We start from the raw sequence: 19,059 nt of genomic DNA, 5'->3' as shown, positions 1-19,059 counted from the left end.
GGCTGGGGCTGAGGGAGTGCTGCGGGGAGGGGCTGCCCTGGCCCGGCCCTGCGAGCCCCGCCGGGCCGGGGAGGGGCCTTAACCCGGCTTCACATCCCGCCTGTCACCCGCCATCAGTGTCCGGACCCCCTTTTGACTCATGTTCCCATTTATTCCTGCCCTGAGGAGACCGTTGAACCCACAAAATGGCCCCCTCCCCTCACACAAAATGGCCCCTACCAGGGAAGCGAAGGGCCTGGGGGGTTGCCTGAAGGCGCTAGCCAGGCCTGGGGCGAGGCTCTGCGCAGAAATGAAAATGAACTGCGGGTTGAAAACCTTGGGGATTTGGGGGCTGCACAAGTGTTTTTGTTTTCAGACGCAAAGTTTTGGAAATGGGGTTTATCCCAGGCCGGTCTCAGAGACGTGCAGCGCCAGAGAGCTGAAGGGAGCGGCAGGCACTGCAAGGCGATGCCAGGCAGCTGCTTTTTTCTCTCGATGGTAGGGAAGGAATAACGACAATTTGACTTTTTACATGGTATTTCATGCAGATGCTGAGCCCAGGTAGAATTTCTGGGAAAACGCCAGCTTTGAACACATAACCAGCATGTACACTGTAAAGATGAGTTCAAATACATCTTTGAGCTGCAAGTTTCCTTTCATCCCCCTGCGGTACAAAATTATCATTGTGATTGTTTCTCGCTCCCAGAGAAGGAGCACAATCATTTTATTTTTCACTGAATTCCCACAAAAACCCGTATTGCCTAGAAGCAGGGTGGTTTTCAGCACTGTTCGACCCGCCACCTAACTCAAAACCAGCGAGGATATCCACTGAAGGTACAGCTCAATGCCCACCAAGTTAACCCAAACATCCAGTACGTGCCATGGAAATTGCAGGATGGATCCTATGCTTTGAACGTCCACCTACACTTGAACCTCAGATCTTGGAAACACATCCCCGAAGCACGAAGGGAAGAGCTGGGAAAATATTTTGAGGCTGCAGACAACGTACATCCCAACCAGCGTTTTGTTTGGTTGTTCTGAAAACATTGTGGTTACAACTAAAGCTGCAGCGTGTCAATGTTTACGCACAGGAAGCAAACAGAAAGCTATGGAGAGACCAGGTCAAGTGAATGGGGCAATTTCTCAGCTGACATAAGATGCAGGAGCTCTGCTGAGTTCCCTGGCGCTACACACAGGCTAGGAAGTCTCCCTGCTGCTTCTTGGTCTTTAACCTCAGAAAGACACCGGTGTATGAAAACGCATCCCCTCCTGATGTCTACAGGAGTTTGGTCACTGATTCCTCTGGGGCCAGATCTTCTTCCAACTCTTTTTAGGGGGACTTTGAAATGAAAAGGGCTGCATCTTCGTGAAACCCGCTCTTGAATTCTTCACCAGGCATTGGTTTACTGGTGGAGGAAGGAGTCTTTCACCTCCTGCACACCTTGCTCCACCTGTCCCCATTTGCATTGGCCTTTTTGGTGCTGCATCATTCGTCGTTATTTCCGTGAGTGTGCAGAGATTCTCAGCTCTGTGAGCTCAAATTGCATTCTCAAAACTTTGTTTTCCATATTTCTGAGTGTAGTTTCAGATGTTCGGGGTCATTTGGAGCTAGCCACCACGTGGGTAGAACATTCTTGGTGTGAGTTCTCTGATCTCTTGAACTATATAGTCTAGTTTCTCATGGTTTATGTGAAAAAAGAGGATGAAAGGACAAAGAAAACTCTGCACTGCACTTTGAAAATACAAAGTACAATATAAGCATGAAACAGGGCATGAACTTCTCAGGGATAAATATACCCCTGCTCCACCATGGTGTAGAAATCCTGCTGTAGCAATGATGGTTGAGATGTGTCTTCCTTGAAGGTATCCAATAGACGCCTTGACCATATAGATGAGAGTAAAGATTGTGCCATGAGAGCACCAATGCCCCAAAACATGAATTTAAGACTCCAGAACTGACTAAGATGAGCTCTTTTCACAGGCTTTCTGTCACCCTGGCCGGGAAAGGCCGCTCCGCATTCCCACACGGCATGCACGGATGTACTCCTACACGTTCACACAAACATCTTCACCCAGCTGGCAGACAGATGTGCGCTCCCAAACATGGCCGAGTTCAGGCGCACACACATGCTCCCACGCACAGATGTCCTCACACTCTCATTTCTGTTATGTTTCAGGTTTTGTTTCCGCTTTGTTTTGAGGAACATAGCATAAGCTCAACTTTGCCTGTGTTTGCACATTTCGTTCTACTGCTATGAAGTTGTCCTATGCTGTTATATCTGGCAGCCTGTCTCCAGTTCTGACCTATACAAAGAGCACGTGGTTTTACTTTGTTATTTTTTTATAGTCTGGAATATGCTCATTCAACAGGATGGTAAATCCAGCTGTATCAGCAAAGTAAAGAATAACAGGCATGAAAGCTTCAGAAAAGACTAAAAAGCTTTTTCCCACAAGTCGTCTTTGTGCTCTAACACTTGATTTATTTTTCCCTTGTTAATGCTTTCTGAAGCCAGTAGCAAGGAAGGAATTAATGACACAGATTAAGCGTGAGGACATGCTGACAGCACAGTAACTAAATCAACCAAAAATGCATTGCAGTTGTAGGAAGAGCTGGTGTGTTAGAGTATACTGACACTGTCTTTATAGAAAGATGAGAATGAAGATAAGCCCTGTAAACAGAGAGAACCGTGGGGCTGCTGAGCGGGGACTGCTTCAACCATTCTGGGATCCACTGCAATGGGATTCTGGTGTAGGCCCTGCAGAGCAAGAGGAGAGCGCTGCAGGGGAACACAAAATCGTGTCTGCGTAACACCTGGGAACACCAGTGTGTTGGAGAAGATCAGCAGACTCAGGGCTCTGAGTGCCGCATGTGCCCTGGGACACGTCAGGATGCACAGGAAAAATTATTTTCTTCAGCTGCTGTGTGGTGTATAACTCATGCAGGAAAGCTTCACGTAACAAGTCAAAAAACAGGTCCCTCAGTCACCTCCAGGCTCAGGCTGCAATTTTCCTCCTCCGCACATGTAAAATAGGGAGGAGAAAACCACAAGAAATATGATCCCCAGGCTCCGGTGACGGCATTTCAAAGTCATTTATCTCTAAAGGCAAATAAGGCTGAGGGTCAAGGCAGGGCACGTGCATAGCCAAGGCTCGTTTTGGAAAAAGTCCCTCATATCCGAAAGCCTGGGGCTTTATCCTGGCCGTGCTCACAGTCCAGCAGAGGCCCCTCGGCCCCTGCTTATGTGTGTAGCACCTGAAACTGGATTCGGACCAAGCAGGCGGCTGCTACAAGTCAACGACAGTACTTTGCTCCATTCAGGCTCATTTATAACCAGAAGCTGATAATATCTCGTGGCCATTCAATTGGCTTCCTGAGTCTGCTGTTTTGAAATTGGTGCTTTAATATCTTGAAAACAGAGGAAGCAGAGGAAGGTAGAGCCTTCCCTGGAGGGAAGTACAAAGCGTGGCTTTATTCAGATACAGATCCCAAGGGACATAAATCTAAATCCATCAGCAAATTGTCACACTTGAAGCCACAAATTCTCAGTGAATCTGTGAAAGCCCTTACTTTTGCCATTCCAGTGGGACTTCACTGGGTTTTCTGTGTTTTTGAAAAGAAAACTGCAGAGAAATAATTAAAAAGCAAGACGGAGCAGGAGAGTGGTTTAGAAAGTCACATTTCTGATCATTAATAATGGTGCAGCAATCTTACATATTCCAGATAAGGATGTTATAGCACTCTGGTGTTATAGCACTAATTATTAACATCAGTACCAGTAATAACGAAGCTGGCAGCTCCAGTTAACATACAGAAAACACCTGCAGGTAAAAAAACCCACAGACTTGGTAAAATAAATTCTCACCTGAATCCACCACTGATCTGCAGCAAATAAGTAAGAATGTCTCCACCACTGATCCAGAGTAAATGAGCATGTCTCTCCCCTCTCCGAGCTCAGGCTTTAAATGCAGGTGCTTCCATCTAAGCACTAAAATGAACAGCTAATGCCTAAATTAGTAAGTTTGGTTTTAACATCAAACTGAGCCCCTCCACACCATACTTCTGCACATGTGAAGCTTGCCCAGCTTGGCTGCGCTTGCTTCATTTTTAATGAATTTACTCCCAGTCAAAGTGCCAGGATGAGAAGCGTGGTAGATACAAAGCAGGAAGCATTAATATGTATTTCCTGCTGTAATGTTTCATTCTTCAGCGTCACGCCAGGCTCATTTGTGGGAGATAGCTCTAGGTCTGAAAACAAGGTCATTTTGCACAAGCACCGGTTCTAGCCTTGAAGATGGAATAGAGGAGCCTTCTCAGGGTAGTAAAATATCAGCTCAGTGATAAGGCTGATCAGCATTTTAAAGGTGGCTGTGTACTGGGAGAATTATATACTTTCTGATTTGTGTAAAACAGCTGAAACTGCCTACGAGGGTGACGAGTGAATGCTGACTGCCTTGTACTGCCAAGGAACCCTCTTCATGGGGCACGCACCTTCTCTTCCAGCGAGCTGCGCAAGACTGCTAAATTATTTCAGCTGTTCACCATGAGCAGCTGCCACGTGAGAAAGGTCTGCTCCCACTGTTTACTGAACATGTCTTTCCAAGTTACCGCCACGCTGATAAGCACCAGAATCCAGGAATTCTTTTCAAAGAAAGGTTTTGCTAACTTAATACAACGACATGTGCATGCACATATATATGAGTAAGCACAGGAGGACAGGACTCTTGGAAGAACTAATGTTTTCATGCTATTCAAGTCAGCCTCTGCAAACTTCCTCGTAGAGCAGCCGAATTCTTCTGCACATGTCACTGCTTTCTTTTGCTTGTCCTTTTTCAGATACCACAGATTGCTGCAGGGACTGGTCTTTGCCTTCGCTATTTCATCATAACAGCTTTGATGGTGTGTGTAGGGTGTCCACGGTGTCACTGAGCCATGGCAGTATTCACCAGCCCAGCCTTGAAGCTGCTCCTAATTGAAATGCTCCAGCAGTTGCACAGGAAATCTCTGTCCAGCTATTGTCACGTCTTTCTGTGACATTGACCCCCATCAATCTGCTCGAGTCTGTGTGCCAGTTCCCAGAACGGCGATGAAAAAGCAGAAATCTTAGACTGCCTTTATGTCTGTCCTGGACTGCCTTTATGTCTGTCCTGGATCTTCATTAATTAGGCTAGTGAACCATTAATTAGGCTACCTAAGCTTCTTTAGAGATGCTTAATCTTCATTGTGTAAGGCAGTAGGGTTCACAATATCAGGGATGGAGTCTGGCTGATACCAGCTGAAACTTTTTCCTTACCTGTCATCAGGCTTGTTTTGCTCTATTCCCATTTTATTTATGAGCATGTTTAGATATTTTTCCACTCATTTATGTACCAAGGTGATGCAGAGGCACTCCTCTTAAATGCCAATGTCATTGCGCAGGTCCCTGGCTCACCTCATCCTGGGGTCAGGGTTTTGTAGAAAGATTGGGTCCAGGTGCACAGTTGGGCTCAGCCCTATTCACAGCACCCCAGGTATCTTTGAATCCACTTTGTCGTTTCCAAAGAGAAGTATAAATAATTGGGTGAGCCGGGTAGAAAAGAAGTGACTAAAAGGAAACCCCAGAAAGCCTGGGGTGAGAAGTGAGTTCTGGACAGGAAAGGTCATATTGCTCGTAAAAGCAGAGCAGCCAAAAATACCTTAAAATCCCCTGTCCTTCTGTACACAACCCTTCCCCCCCCATTATTCAAATTCTAAGTGATGCAACCCAGACTGGAATGTAGTAAGACTTGTAATGGCTTTCGTGTCCCACCAGATGTCAGCTCCTCTGCAGAGAAGGGCCCTGAGCCCGCTTCCACCGCACCATGGTGCAAGAATTGCTGAGACGTTGCATCATCTGCAGAGGTGCAGAGCTCTTGCTAGTGGGCAACGAATAACCAAGCCCAGGGCCAGCCTTCAGGATGCGAGGAGAAAAGCAGCACAATGTACTGAAGTGAACGGAGGTTGTTTAGGTGAAGAAATCCTCTGTATTTCAGTTTCTCCAGCTTTCACTGATTTAGGTAGTGCCTCCCTCTTCTTAAATCCTCAGGAAATAGATGAAAGCAGTTCCAGCGGGGACTCAGTATTAATCCGATGTTTTTGCTTGCCTAAGAACAAGTCCAAGCAAATTTGTTTCACCTAGGGAGACTTATTCTGCTGTGAGGTGCCTGAACAGCCCATGCTTGGTTATTGAGATACACCATCTCCAGAGCCGGAGCGTGCAGTGGGTTTGCAGGTGCTGCTTTCTCTTGGACGGAAAGGACCGGCCACTGCATACGGTTATCAGTCCCGTTTTCCCTCAGAAGGCAGATACAAGTTCACTTAAAAATAATCAGTGGTCTATTAACACCTAGCCAACACTCAGTTCCTATTACAAACCACTTCATCGCAGGATCTCAGAATATTTTAGAGGAGAGGAGTGTTTCACTTTAATGGAGAAGGAACCACCAGCATCACAAGGCAAATGATATCTCCAGTAACATGAAGGCAGGCTGTGGCGGAGCAGGGTTTAGTATCTCGCCTGGCTTTTGTTGCAGTCACCAGGCTAGATACAATGCTCTCATTCAAGTGCTCTCAAGCACCAATTTTCCTCCGTCAGTTTGTAAGGGAGCACATCAACCTGGTCTCGGTGGCTCACTCAGCTTGCTCTCGAGAGTGGAGACCTTGTAGTAATCTCATGGCAGGTAGGGTGAGGAGGCTGGCTTATATACTAGCGGAGAAAGGTTTAATTTACACATTAGAGAAAACTTACTGACTGCCAGACTAGTGAGACATGAGAAGAGACTGTTTGGGGTGGCTGTGAAATTTCCAAAGACACATCTAAGACCAATGTCGGCCAAAGATGGTTGGAGCAAGCCGACCTGCCCTGTGGCAAGTGTGGACATGGGTTGTTTCTCACTGTTCTCCCATGCCCAACTTTTACAATTTTTTACAGCTGAGGAGGTAAAGGACAGGGACTGACCCTTAGTGTTTGATTTTTACCTACCTCAGCCCCGGTAACAGTGACATTGATGAAATTAATTCTGTTTTATCTTCACAAAAAGCCGCTGACCCTGGCCTGATGGGTGAGTAGGTTTTTCCACAACTGATTGGCATTTGCTTTTCCTGGTAATGCTGTGACAGCTATTAGTATCAGATTATCTACTTACTGCGGTACCTGCTGCTGTCACCTTGATTTGACAAGGCTTTACCAGTTTGAGCAATGCACTGTGGAGGGATTTGGTATGTTCTCCTGCTCCAGTTCAGGCTGGTTTTGTTAGCTCCTCGGTAGAGATAGCTCCATACATCCCTTATCATGCTAAACATTTACCCTCATGAAACAATGAACCTGGCAAGATTCCTTGTGGTTTTGCAAAAGAAAAGAAAATATTTGTTCATTCTCAATGGCTTAAAAAGATACGCTTGGGTATATTAACCACTCTCCTGAGCAGAAATGTTCTCCTAAAGCATTAGCCTTTAGGAGAAGGAGCTGCTGTAGTGGGGTCTGTGCTTTGGTGTGATCATGCTGGTTGTGGTGGGTATGAGAAACCATGCATGGAGCAGGAGACATGGGAGACGTGTGCCCCATGGTTGCAATTATATCGAGTTGGCTCTTTCTCACTCTTCCCTGTGAACCCCCAAAAACTCAGCGGACCCTCTAGGGATGGTTAGCAACTTAGGGACCATGAAATGTAGATAAAACTTTCTTTTTGCCTTCCAGCAGAACACCGTGTGTCATCTACAAAGCCCACCACCTTACCACAATACTGTTCCCCTGCACTGAGTGTTTGGATAGATTCAAACTCCAGCAATTAGTATGGTTTAGGTTTTTTAAAGATGATATCACATCCACTTCTGAACATGTTTCAGGGTGTTTTTACAGACATGATGTAATAGGTGATTGTCCCATATCTGTCTATCTATCACTGACTTGTTTTTTAAAGAAAAGGTTTAATTTTAACTTCAAGCTGCAATCCCAGTGAAAATAATATCTGTTAACAGTTTTTCTATCACTGTAACATATACGGTTTCTCTCGGAAATAACCATCTTGGTTTCCTGACCTGTGATGTTATTTCTCTTATTAGAAAAGAAAGAATCACACAGGAAAGCAAAAACCAGATCTTGGTGATATGTCACAGTGAGCTTTGTTCTGTGCTCTTTGAATGGAAAGCACAGCTTTATATTAAGATAACCATGTGAAAAACAATCTGACATGCCACACATGATCCAGTCTGCTGATGAAATAGATAGGAATTAGGTCCCATTTGAAAACCAGTATTTACTCTGATATCTGCTGCTTGCTCTGCAGCGCTGTCTGGCAAGGATCAGGAGTGTAAACTGGGTTTCTATGGTGGCTGTTGACACTCAGGCCAGCTTCACGCTTTCCCACAAGATAAACTGTCACATTACGGGACCGAGGTGAGAAGCAACCCAGCCACACAAGGGAGGGAGCAGGATAGTGGCCGGGTGCTGGGTCCAGTGGGCTGCAGGATGCCCATTCTGGTGCTATTCCAGGCTGTCCGCACACCAGCCAGCGGGAGTGGTGGGTTATACTCCCATGCAAAGGGCCAGCTCTGATTTAATACAATCACTCTTCCCTGCTTTCCAGGTACAAAGTGAGAGACCAGGACAGGTGCCAGGAAGAGGAGGACACAGGGGATGTATTTGTGCAATGCCAGCTGCAGAAACTGCCGATTCCTCTCTGCTGCCTTCATGGACAGGCTCCTTTTGCTCACTTGTGGCAGTGGGGGATGCCGGTCCACTAAAAAGAGTACAGGTATTTCAAGACACCATGAAATAAAGATGCTGCGCAGCCCACAGAGGGCAATGAGTCCTTCTGTACCACACTGCTGGCGTGGGACATCCAGTGGAGAGGTCTGCCAGGAAGGTCATTTCTTCTGCACAGAGCTGTTACCTCACATGAGCCGTATTACAGCTTTTTATCAGTGGGAATTGGTACATATCAGACAACTACGTAGCAAAGCGATCTGGCGATGCTCTGAACTGCAGAGCAGCTACCAGGAGAAGCTGGCGGCTCTCCTCAGGCACAGACTTGCCTAGCAAAGGGCTCAGTTGGAGGCAGGCATGGGCTGGTGCTGGGGTTCCTCATTCCTACCAAATCCCTCACCTTTATCCACTGCACCTGGAGGCCAGCGGGGTTTGAACAAGCCAGTGGTTATTTGCTGGGGAGAGGCAGCGAGCCGAGCACTGCCTGCGCCCGAGGCCACGAGGGGAACCTCACCAAACCCAGTTGGGGAAAATCCTTTCGCTCTGGGTGGTAACTCCATCGGTCTAAAAACATGGGGAAATTCACGCAAATGGTGCAGGGAGTTTGGGTTGGCCCTTGAGCAGCAGTATCCAGAGCCTTTCACTTTCCAAGGTGCTGCAATCCAAACTGAAAGATTGTGGCCCAATTCTTCCTGCCACCCCTTTGGGGTTATTTGTACAGGGGAGGATTGCCAGCTCCTCCGCCTGCCCCACCACCAAACCATGTACCCAGCAGGGAAGCTCTTCCTGACGTGCCTTTTGCTCTTTGATCTAATGCAGGATCAAGATCCCTTTTTCATTCCAGGTCAATTTTCCTCTTTGTCTCCAATTCCCCATCTCTTCCCAAGCCCTGTTTCCGTCACACCTGGCTGGAGTTAACCAGCCTTGAGATTAATTTTGTCCTTTCATCTCTGTGCTATTTTCTCAGAGGTGGGTGGGAAAGGAGTTTCCCCCACGTCTGTGGTTTCTTTCCAACACAGGCCCCAAGAGGGTTTGAACATGCAGCAGCTGTGGGTTGCCAGTTGCGGCTCCCCATCCCGGCAAGGTTTCGGGGGTGAGGATGCAGCAGGTCAGCCCTCGCAGCACTCACATTGATGCTTGAAGCAAACCGCCCCGAAACGCCAACGCAGTGGTCACCCCACCGTGATTGGCACCAGGACCAGGACTGGTGCCTGGGAGACCGTGGCACACAAAGCAGGGTGTGCAGCTCCACAGAAAGGCTGGAATTAATTTAATAAGGGCAAGGAAAATCAAATGAAAGCATCCTTCCCCACCTAACCCCCTGCATGAATCAACAGAGCTGGCTTCAGCATCCAAAAGCTCTCAGGCTGAAGCCTTTTTTGCAGCGCACAGGCGAGAACAGGTCACAACAAGAATGTGGTTAAATCACTGCTAGTTGCAGTAAATTGTGTTTCTGCTGGGGATCTTGTTCTGTAGCAAAACAGCCCATTTCTGAGACACCGTTACAGCTCTGCACTGAACAGCCTCGTGGCTGCTGGGTTCAGTATAAGGCTCCTTTCCTGCGAGAAAAGAGCCTCCTGCGAGGAAGGAAGCAGAGCCCCCAGTTTCGGGGGAAGATGGGGCAGAGCTGTGCCTCTGCGGGCGCTTTCCCACCCTGTAGGCTGTGAAACGGCTCCTGCTGTTTTCTTCTGATGCAATGGCCCTTGGTAGGGTCTTGCATCAGACACTGCAGAGGCTGCAAGCCCATGGCCAGAATTAGGTGGGTTTAAAAGTGGTTTTGCAGGCTTATTTTTCTGTGCTGAGGGCAGGGAAGAAATCCAGGTGGTATTTGGCCCATATAGCGAGAAGAAAATCCCATAGAGAATATTTTGCAGGATTTTTGGGTTTATCTTGACTTGGGTGCAGGAGGTTCTCTCAAATTTGGTTTAATGAATAAGACAAAAGCTGTTTAACCTTTGCTCAGCAGTGATAGCACCTGCTCAGAAGCTCCACGGGGTACTAGAAAAAAGACAGGCTTTTTTTGCTTAAGTTTTCTATGTTTTAATTTAAAGTATTAATTTTAATTAAACATGGAAACTAAAAAAAAAAGCTAGAGAGGTTTGAGACTTGCAGGCTTTCTAACTAGGTAGTGCCAGGTTTCTGGCTTTTTCTAGAAAATATTATAGGTATATGAAGAAAACAAACATGAGCAAGTAACAGAAGGATTTTTCCATCCCCAAATGTTCCTTCTAAAGAAAAAGTGTGACCAGCAATAGTAATTTTTGGTTACTCAGAGGGTCTGATCTACACTGGGATTATTGCAGCTTTAAATGGCTTTCTTCTAGGAACTGGCATTTTTATTTTGAAGCAATTATTTTCTCTACCTGAGGAAGGACTGTCCAATTAGCAGCTCGTCAGCCCAGACCTTTCCGTTTGGTTGCTTTCTCGGGTTCCTGCTCTCCCCCTGTGACCACGCTGTCTAGACCCAATGCTGATTTCTACAGTAATTGCACAACCCAATGTGTCATGTGAGAGCTTAAACTCTTTACATTGTGGAAAGCCAGCGCCTCTTTGAAAAGGCTATTTCAAGCAACTTTGTCAATCTGGATTTTTTTTCCCCCCCCTAATGCAAACACAATGTTGGCAAATGGCTAAATACCATTTAGCAGGAGCAACGCTGCAGACAGACGGACGGGCAGCTTCGGCAGCATTAGGAGACTGCAGTTAACAGCAGGGAGCTCAGCCTGGCGTGAGCATTCCCAGCCCTGCAAGTTCATCAGGACATCTGGAAAATCCTCCAAAGATCCAAACAACCAGCTGACTTGAAACATGCAAGAAATAGTGAAACAGTGAAAAGGTGGTAATGTCCAGTATGTTGGCAGCTTATGGTCACCAAAGCATGTTTCCTTTGGGTCCCTGTGGCACAAGATGGCTTTTTCCTTGATCCAGCCAGCTCTCCTCCAGCAGTACCCATGTCCCAGTGACTTGCAGGCAGCTTTTGCAGCTGGTGCCTGTGCCGGTGCCTGGCAGAGGGGCAGGGCAGGGCGGACTGCCAAGTCTGGGCATCCTTTTCAGTCCTTGCAGTAATGTCTGCAAACTGAGCTCCTCCTTGCATGTCCTTTGGCTGGCCAGATCTCCCTGTGGCCGCACAGCCGCTTCCCCAACTGCTGTTGATACAACCCCAAAATGTTCAGCTTGATTTTCTCAAGACTCGATGTAGAAAGATTACATGTACTGTTGTTTTTATTATCCATGTGCAACTGGTCTGCTGGCTTTTGTTTACTGAAAGCCAGGGCCAGCAGCAACCTCATTTCAAGTCCTTGCGGGTCCAAATGTGTTTTGCATATTCTTTATCACACGGAGCCTTGCAGGGCTTTAGCCCCTGTCAGCTGAGCAGGAGCTTCACCACCCGCTCTTCTGGCAGAGGTAACACATCCCCTCCAGACATTGGTTTGTTTTTTTTCCTTTAACTGATCTGTTGTCTTCGCAGCAACGCTGCTCTCAGATATAACATGCTCCGGCACCTCCGTGCAGCTCGTTACACCGCAAAACCTCCCAAATACCTGTGATGCCCGGACCTGATTTATGAGCTCTGCAAAGCCAAAGGCTAAAAGGGACAAGCTCTCCCGCCCTTGCAGCATGCAGTGGTTACACAAGGTGAGAAGCTGCACAGGGAGAGGGGGGAGTCCGTGCTTTTCCCAGACAAGTTAGAGCAGAAATGACCTCACTGAAATCCGGAGCCAGGCTCCTGGAGACGTTGACCAAACCAGCCAGAAAACTGGTCCAAAGTGGAGAACACACTCGTGTTCCCACCGTGTAGTTACACTTTTAGGGTTTGTACAGGCATATTGCCACATCCTTAGAATTTGCTTATGGTACTTAGCGTGCACAAAGCTCTGTGCCTTTTATTTTTATTACTCATATTTGTGATAATACTGTTGACTGCTCTGGAGACTACAAGATTCGTAACTTGATGTTGTTACAGACAGTACCTCATTTTCAGAAGTCTGGAGAGGTGTTTGATGATAACCTGCTCAAAGCTTGCTTTGAATTGTGCAAAGAGCTTGGCACAATGCGTAGACAGAGCACATATAAAGACCTTCTACTGGGCTGCTCGGAGGCAGCCATGGACAAATGCATCCCTACCCACCGAGGCTGCTTTGTAACCTGTGCACGTCCCTGCCACTGCTGGCGACGTGGTCTAGCTCTGAAGGACGCAGTGACAAGTGATGACAACCTGTGCACAGAAGCTGGGAGAGCAGGATAGGATCCTCGAGATGGATCGTTTCAGTACTTATTGCCCTGGCTGCAAAGGGGAAGCAGGGAATCAGTTCCAAAAGGAGGTGTTGAAAAGAGCTCTTAATACAAAAAAAGAATTATTTTTCTTACATAATCTGTCATCTCGCCTGTTTCCGTTGTCTCAGGCACTGTCCCTCACCCTGGCATCCTTCCCCTGCTCAGCGCCTTGCCAGCTCCATCCAAACTGGGCTGCCACTTGGCTCTTTGCCGGCCAACACCGCTGCCACGGCTCCTGATGCACACAGTGGGTAACTGGATTGTGCTGAAAGGGCTTTCAGCTAACCCAAATCCAGGGACAAGCTCCCCAAGGCACCTATTTAACAAGACTAAGGCAACAGGTACGTTTTCTGCTCCAGCAAGCCTTGACTGCGAGCTGACTTTCGGGGACAAGGTGCTGGCAGAGCTCTTCATGTGAACACAAGATGCCTTGCACGGTGGCCCCAGAAGGACAGTGTCTGAAGGACAAGTTAGTTAAATTAGGAAAGAGAGGCTCAGGCAAGAAGAATTGTCATTTCTTACCTCCCTGGTCTCTAATTCTATGTAGGGATTCAAATGTGGGTTTATCTTTCTCGTTGTGCAGCTTGGATGAAGACCAGGGGAATTTCCAGCACTTACTGCCCCACCTGATTCGGACAGCGCTTTTCATCTGTTCTCGGCAGCTGGGCAAGGTCGTACACAGCTGGGGAAACTGAGGCACAGCCAGGCACAATGGTGGTTGGTTGGAGAGAGCCCAGATTTCCAGGTCCCTCCCAACACCAGTATCTCCTCTGCCATCTGTCCCCAGTGGGGGGGTGGCACTCTGAGATAGGCAGAAGACTTGCATATTCAGTAAATATGCAGGGAGAGGAAAAGCTTATAGGTATCTGTAAAAGACATCTGTTACATTTCAACGTCTGGTAATCGGGGGGTTAGAGGCATACTTTTGTTAAAGATCTACAACTCTCACTCTTCCATAAATCCTGTGCTGCTGAGCTCTGACACCTTAAACAGGTCTCCAGAAAATCAGGACAGACTGGCATGTTCTGAAGAGAACATCTTTATTTCACGGCTTTTGTACAACAGGTGAAATATTAGCAACTCCTTTAAAAAAAAAAAGACTTCCAAGCAGAACTTCCATTGCTTCAATATTAAGGGGACAATTTTGTTGTCGGGCGTATTTTGCTGCAAGGAAGTTTGTCAACATCAATTCTCCTTTTATTAAATTTCCTCATACCTGTATCTCATTTTTGGTGTATTAATTTTTCTGCCTCAGAGGATCCCTTTATTAGTTCTATCCACAATTCCTCATCAGCTCCTTACTTTAATTTATGTTTGCAGCCTTGAAGCAGTTCCCAGCCTGTGTCACGCCACACCCTTAATGGCTTCTTCCCAGCTCAAACATATTTAGTGCCTTTCATCTTTCGCACAAATCTTCAAATAAACAACTGTTTTATTGCTTTTTGCTGGGCTTGCCTCCAGTTTGCAGAGGCATTTCTACCTGCTGCTTCAAGGGCTCACCCTTCTTTGGTGGCAGATCCCCGTGCTTCTCTCCATGTTGCTCAAACACATAGGCGCTCCTGGGTTTGGGGAGAAAAATGTCATGTTTTTGGTTCGAGGGAGGAAAAACGTCAGTCTCGCTGCCTGTGTGTCCTCCAGAAGGGCTGTGTTCCCACGCCTTCCCCCTCCCATCACCACTGCAACCTCCAGCTATCAGGACAAAAGACCAGCAGCCACAAGACCGAAGCTGAGGAGATTTGTCTAGACAGCTCAGTGCTGCCTGGGGACCACGCTGGGTCCACATGTGGCTCCCATGCAGTGAGTCCTTCCCGGGCAAAGCCCAGCATGAGGCTTCCTCTACCACCGTGGGGCTTCCCTTGCCACTGTTGATGAATCGACGTTCATCCTCCGGAGGTGAAAGCACGGCTGCTGCAGTGGCACCAAAGGAAAGGACAAGTGGGGGGGAGCCAAGAGTCAACTCATGGCCAAAGGACCACGTCTCCAGCAGCCATCAGTAGTGATTTTTCAGAGAAAACTCGTATGAAACATGAGGTCTGACCCGTTCCCGGGTTTGTCCTTCCAGCCTCAGACTCGCAAGACGGTGCTCCCTGAGGCTGAGGCTGCGCGAGGGCTGTTGCAGTTAATAACAAACCCTTTTATCTGAGCTCTTTTTGAACTTTTATGCACACACATTGTTGTCTCAACAACATCCCCTGACACTGAGCACACGATTAATGCTGCTGCGTGCGAAAAAACACTTCCTGTGTTTGTTTCGGGCCGTCCGCCTGAACGCTCGCCCGGTGCTCGTGCGACAGCAAGTCCAAGTCCTCTCCCGCTCCCCCTCCTGCAGCCCTGCAGCCCTGGTGGGGTGACCGGACCAGCTCAGCGCTCAGGACGGGCACATGGAGTGACATTACACAGCAGCATTGCAATTGTTCTTTTTCGTTCTCGCTTCCTAACACTCTTCTCATCTGTAGTTTTAGTGCCCTGTCAGGAGATCCCTCATTGCAATCAACTTTATTTGATGAGCCTGAAAAATGCTCGTTCTCCAAGAGACTTTGCCACCCCTGTCCATCTCCTTTTCCAGATTGAACTGGCCTGAACCAAGAGAATATCCATAGGCAAGCTCTGCAGACCACCTCCCTCCACTATTAACTACTTTTGCCAGTGTTTTCGCTCTCCCAAACAATTATCACTGAAATTAATTCCCTCTTTCAAACCCCGTGGGAAGCTCAGCGAGACCTAAGCCTGCTGAAAAACCAAGGATACAAGGCACTGGAACCTTGGTGGCCTGCTGAGGACTGACCTCCCTGTACGAAAGCTGCGTTTCTCTCCCCAGGATGCTCTTCTCCGTCCCTCTGCTCACCATATCCTCTACAACAGCTTCTTACAACCGGTCTGGGCTACTCCTGGACGCTTCACCTGTACCGGCATCCCGTTTGCCACCTCCCATACCATGGGCATCGCTGCCGTGTTGTGCAGCCGGTTGCACACGCCTGCTGGTAGCACTTAATCTCATCTGGGACCCTTTGCAGCTCTTGAAGGCCTCTGAATCCCACAGCTGGCGCTTTGCTCCGAAACACGATGCTTTATCTGGCAGCAATTCCTTGCGCTCGCTCCTGTGAAGAAAGGCTCCAGCGCGGGAACTTCTCCAAGCAAGCCTGTAGCAAACACGGATGCAAATAACTCATTTTGTTCTGTGCTACTGCCTTATCTGTCTGCTAAAGCGCTTTGCAGCACAGCACGGGGCCGACTGCGTCTCTGGCAGGCTTCCTGCAGGCATCACAGCCCTTCTCCTCCTTGTGCCGTCAGCGTCCCACTTGTGAATGTACTGTTGACTTGTCTTATTGACGTTTTATATTTAATTTGCCAGAGTTTATTCTCTCCTCTGTTTTCCTTCTTTGGCCACAACTGTCACTTTTTGAATGATCTCTTAAATCACTAATGGCACAGGCTATTCTGCTGTTTAGCCATGCTGGCTTTTAGGGATGTTTTTCTTAGATTACTCGAATTCCTCCACTAAGAGTCTCTAATGCCGTATCGAAGAGCCTCTGTGCCCCTTGTCACACACATTATCCTTGTAACTGCATTCTCATTTCTGCACCTCTAACTTCTTCCTTTATATATAAAGTTAAATGTTACTGTGGTAGCTGGGTTTGGTTTTACGAGGATGTTGGGCTTAAGCACGTAACGCTGTATTCTCTCTTTCAGCGTTACTTTCTGAAACAGCCACAACGCTCGAGAGTAAACCAAGAATTGCCTCTTTCTTGTGAGTTCTCTCATTGTTCGAGACATCAGTTGACTGTAGCACCCAAAATTCAGTATGAAATTTGTGTATGGCACCTATTCAGCCTATGTAGGCTTCACTGAAGTCTCACTTTACTACTGGGTTTTCTTCGCAGCCTTCCTAAGCTCCTTTAGCATTTCACGCCCATTTCTTCCTCTTGGGGCGTGTGTGTGTGTCTCAATGGAATAGCCTGACCACCATCCTCTCCTTTAGGAAGGAAAACTTCTGAGCTCTGCCATCTGCACACCCAAAAGTGCAAATCTTCAAGCAACCCTCACACCCCCACCTTTCTGTACGCCTGAGCATCCCCTCCCCTCCCTCTAGCCAGGGCCCCTGCAGACAGAGCATCTCTCTAGCGTGGAAGGACACGGGGAAGAGGGATTGCAGCAGAGGATCATTCTCCTCGTATAAAGTTTGATACCTTCCTGCTGTTAAGACTTTTTTTTTGGCTGCAAGCTTTTACCAGCAGCATCTCTGTCATATAACCATGCAGATACACCCTGGGAATTAGGACATCTGTCATCTGCTCCCACTTCTTCCCCAAAGCTCACCCGCTTTCCCATTCCCTTAGTTTTAACACATGCAAAACCAGAAACGGTGACTAGAATTTAAAAAAGGAGGATGGTGATAGAGGAATGGATGCTGTCATTGCTCAGCCATGCTCCTAGACCCGTCTGCAAGAGGAACGCTTGGAAACCCAGGGCTCAGGTGCTGGTGGATGTGGGATAAACAAGGCAACCTTTTGCAAAATAAAAGTTTTGGAGGCAAAGACCAGCAACAAGAGAGTTGTAATTCAGCTTTCTTTGTTAAAAAAACAAAACAAAACAACAACCCAAAACATAGAACAACCCAAACATTTAACAGATTTGTTAACCACAGACATAAAAGAATCAAGAAATACTCGAAAAAATACATTGCAAGAGACATCTTGTTTTACAAGGCAATTTGATTAAGTTACTACTGGCTGACCAGCACTTGGTCAGTCGTGGAATAGCTGTGTTGACAGGAACACAAACAGTGTAAATAGACAGCGCTTACTGGAGAAGCATTAAGACTAAAAGATATTTACCCCTTAAAATAAATAGAATGTAATCTACAGCAACATTTAAATTAGTAAAATATTTTTAAAGCAACCAAATATAACAAAATTGTAAATCAGATCTAGATTTTCTTCTGTACGTCAAGATCCTTTTTTTCTGTGTTTTTTAAAAAAAACACAAAAATACAAACTTTAGAAGGAAGGTATCTCTGAAAAGTCAGATTATTCACTAGAAGTGAATTTCACCCTCCTTTTGTTCTGCGGGCGAGCGCAAGGTCCGGGTACCACTTAAAATTTTTCCTTTGCAAGGATTTAGGTGGGACACGGACCTCACCCCGTCCTCTGAACAAATCAGGATTTTTCCCCTACGTGTGAACTTCATCCCGGCGCAGGAGACGCAGCCAGACCCTGCAGCGCCACGTCCCGCTGGCTGGGGCGTGGGAGAGCATCCAAGCGCAGGCAGAGCCCCTGCGCCGAGATGAACGTCACCCAACGGGAATAATTTACGTGTAGATATAAAGTCTCTTTTAGGCCACTTAAAAATTAATTCCATATTTAAAAAAATATTCTTTTTTTTCTCATTAACACTTCAACAGCTGGAGGAAGCAACACCCCTTCTCACGCAAGGAACAGGGGGCTGAAAGCAAAGAAATAATCCTCTTGACATCGGTTCCTTAGGGGCGACCTAATCCAAGCCACATTTCCTACGTGCAGCTGAACGGCACTTGGCTTTGACTCCCAGCAGCATCCTGCACACACGCACCCCCCCAGCTGCTAGTTCCAGTTCAGACTGTGTAAATTGAGAAGAAACTTCTCAAGTACGGGCAAAACCAGCTTAAGGCTGGCCGGCTCTAACTCCTCAAGAAGCCACCAGAAATGAAGAGCCCCTTGAGCATCCCTCAACGCAGAGGTCTCGTGGGATGCCCTGGCATGGGCAGGGTCCCCGGGGGAGGTGCGGGAGCAGATTCCCATCGCCGCAGGGAGCCGGCTGCCGCGCTCCCTGGTTGGCAGCCAAGCGCCGCCAGCTCCAGCTGCGCCGGCCCGGCCTGCGGCCAGAGATGCTCGCCGGGCTCCCAGGGCCAGCACAAGGCTGCAATTCAGTCCGCGGGGCTCTGCCGAGGGAGGTGCGGGAGCAGATTCCCATCGCCGCAGGGAGCCGCGCGCCGCGCTCCCTGGTTGGCAGCCAAGCGCCGCCAGCTCCACGGCCCGGCCCGGGGGAGGTGCGGGAGCAGATTCCCATCGCCGCAGGGGCTGCCGCGCCGCGCTCCCTGGTTGGCAGG

At 47.8% G+C, this 19,059-nt stretch overlaps 1 protein-coding gene across 1 annotated transcript in view; it reads right to left on the bottom strand.

Moving 5' to 3' along the window:
• KLHDC4 (kelch domain containing 4) overlaps window positions 1–19,059 on the bottom strand; it is a 53,351-nt gene that overhangs the window by 29,886 nt on the left and 4,406 nt on the right. The window lies entirely within an intron of this gene.

The sequence above is a fragment of the Aptenodytes forsteri genome, unplaced genomic scaffold, assembly GCF_000699145.1.
Source record: "Aptenodytes forsteri isolate BGI_AS27 unplaced genomic scaffold, ASM69914v1 Scaffold50, whole genome shotgun sequence".
Classification (NCBI taxonomy): Eukaryota; Metazoa; Chordata; class Aves; order Sphenisciformes; family Spheniscidae; genus Aptenodytes; species Aptenodytes forsteri.
The sequence above is the reverse complement of the archived record's forward strand: the minus strand, read 5'-3'. Positions and strand labels throughout refer to the sequence as shown.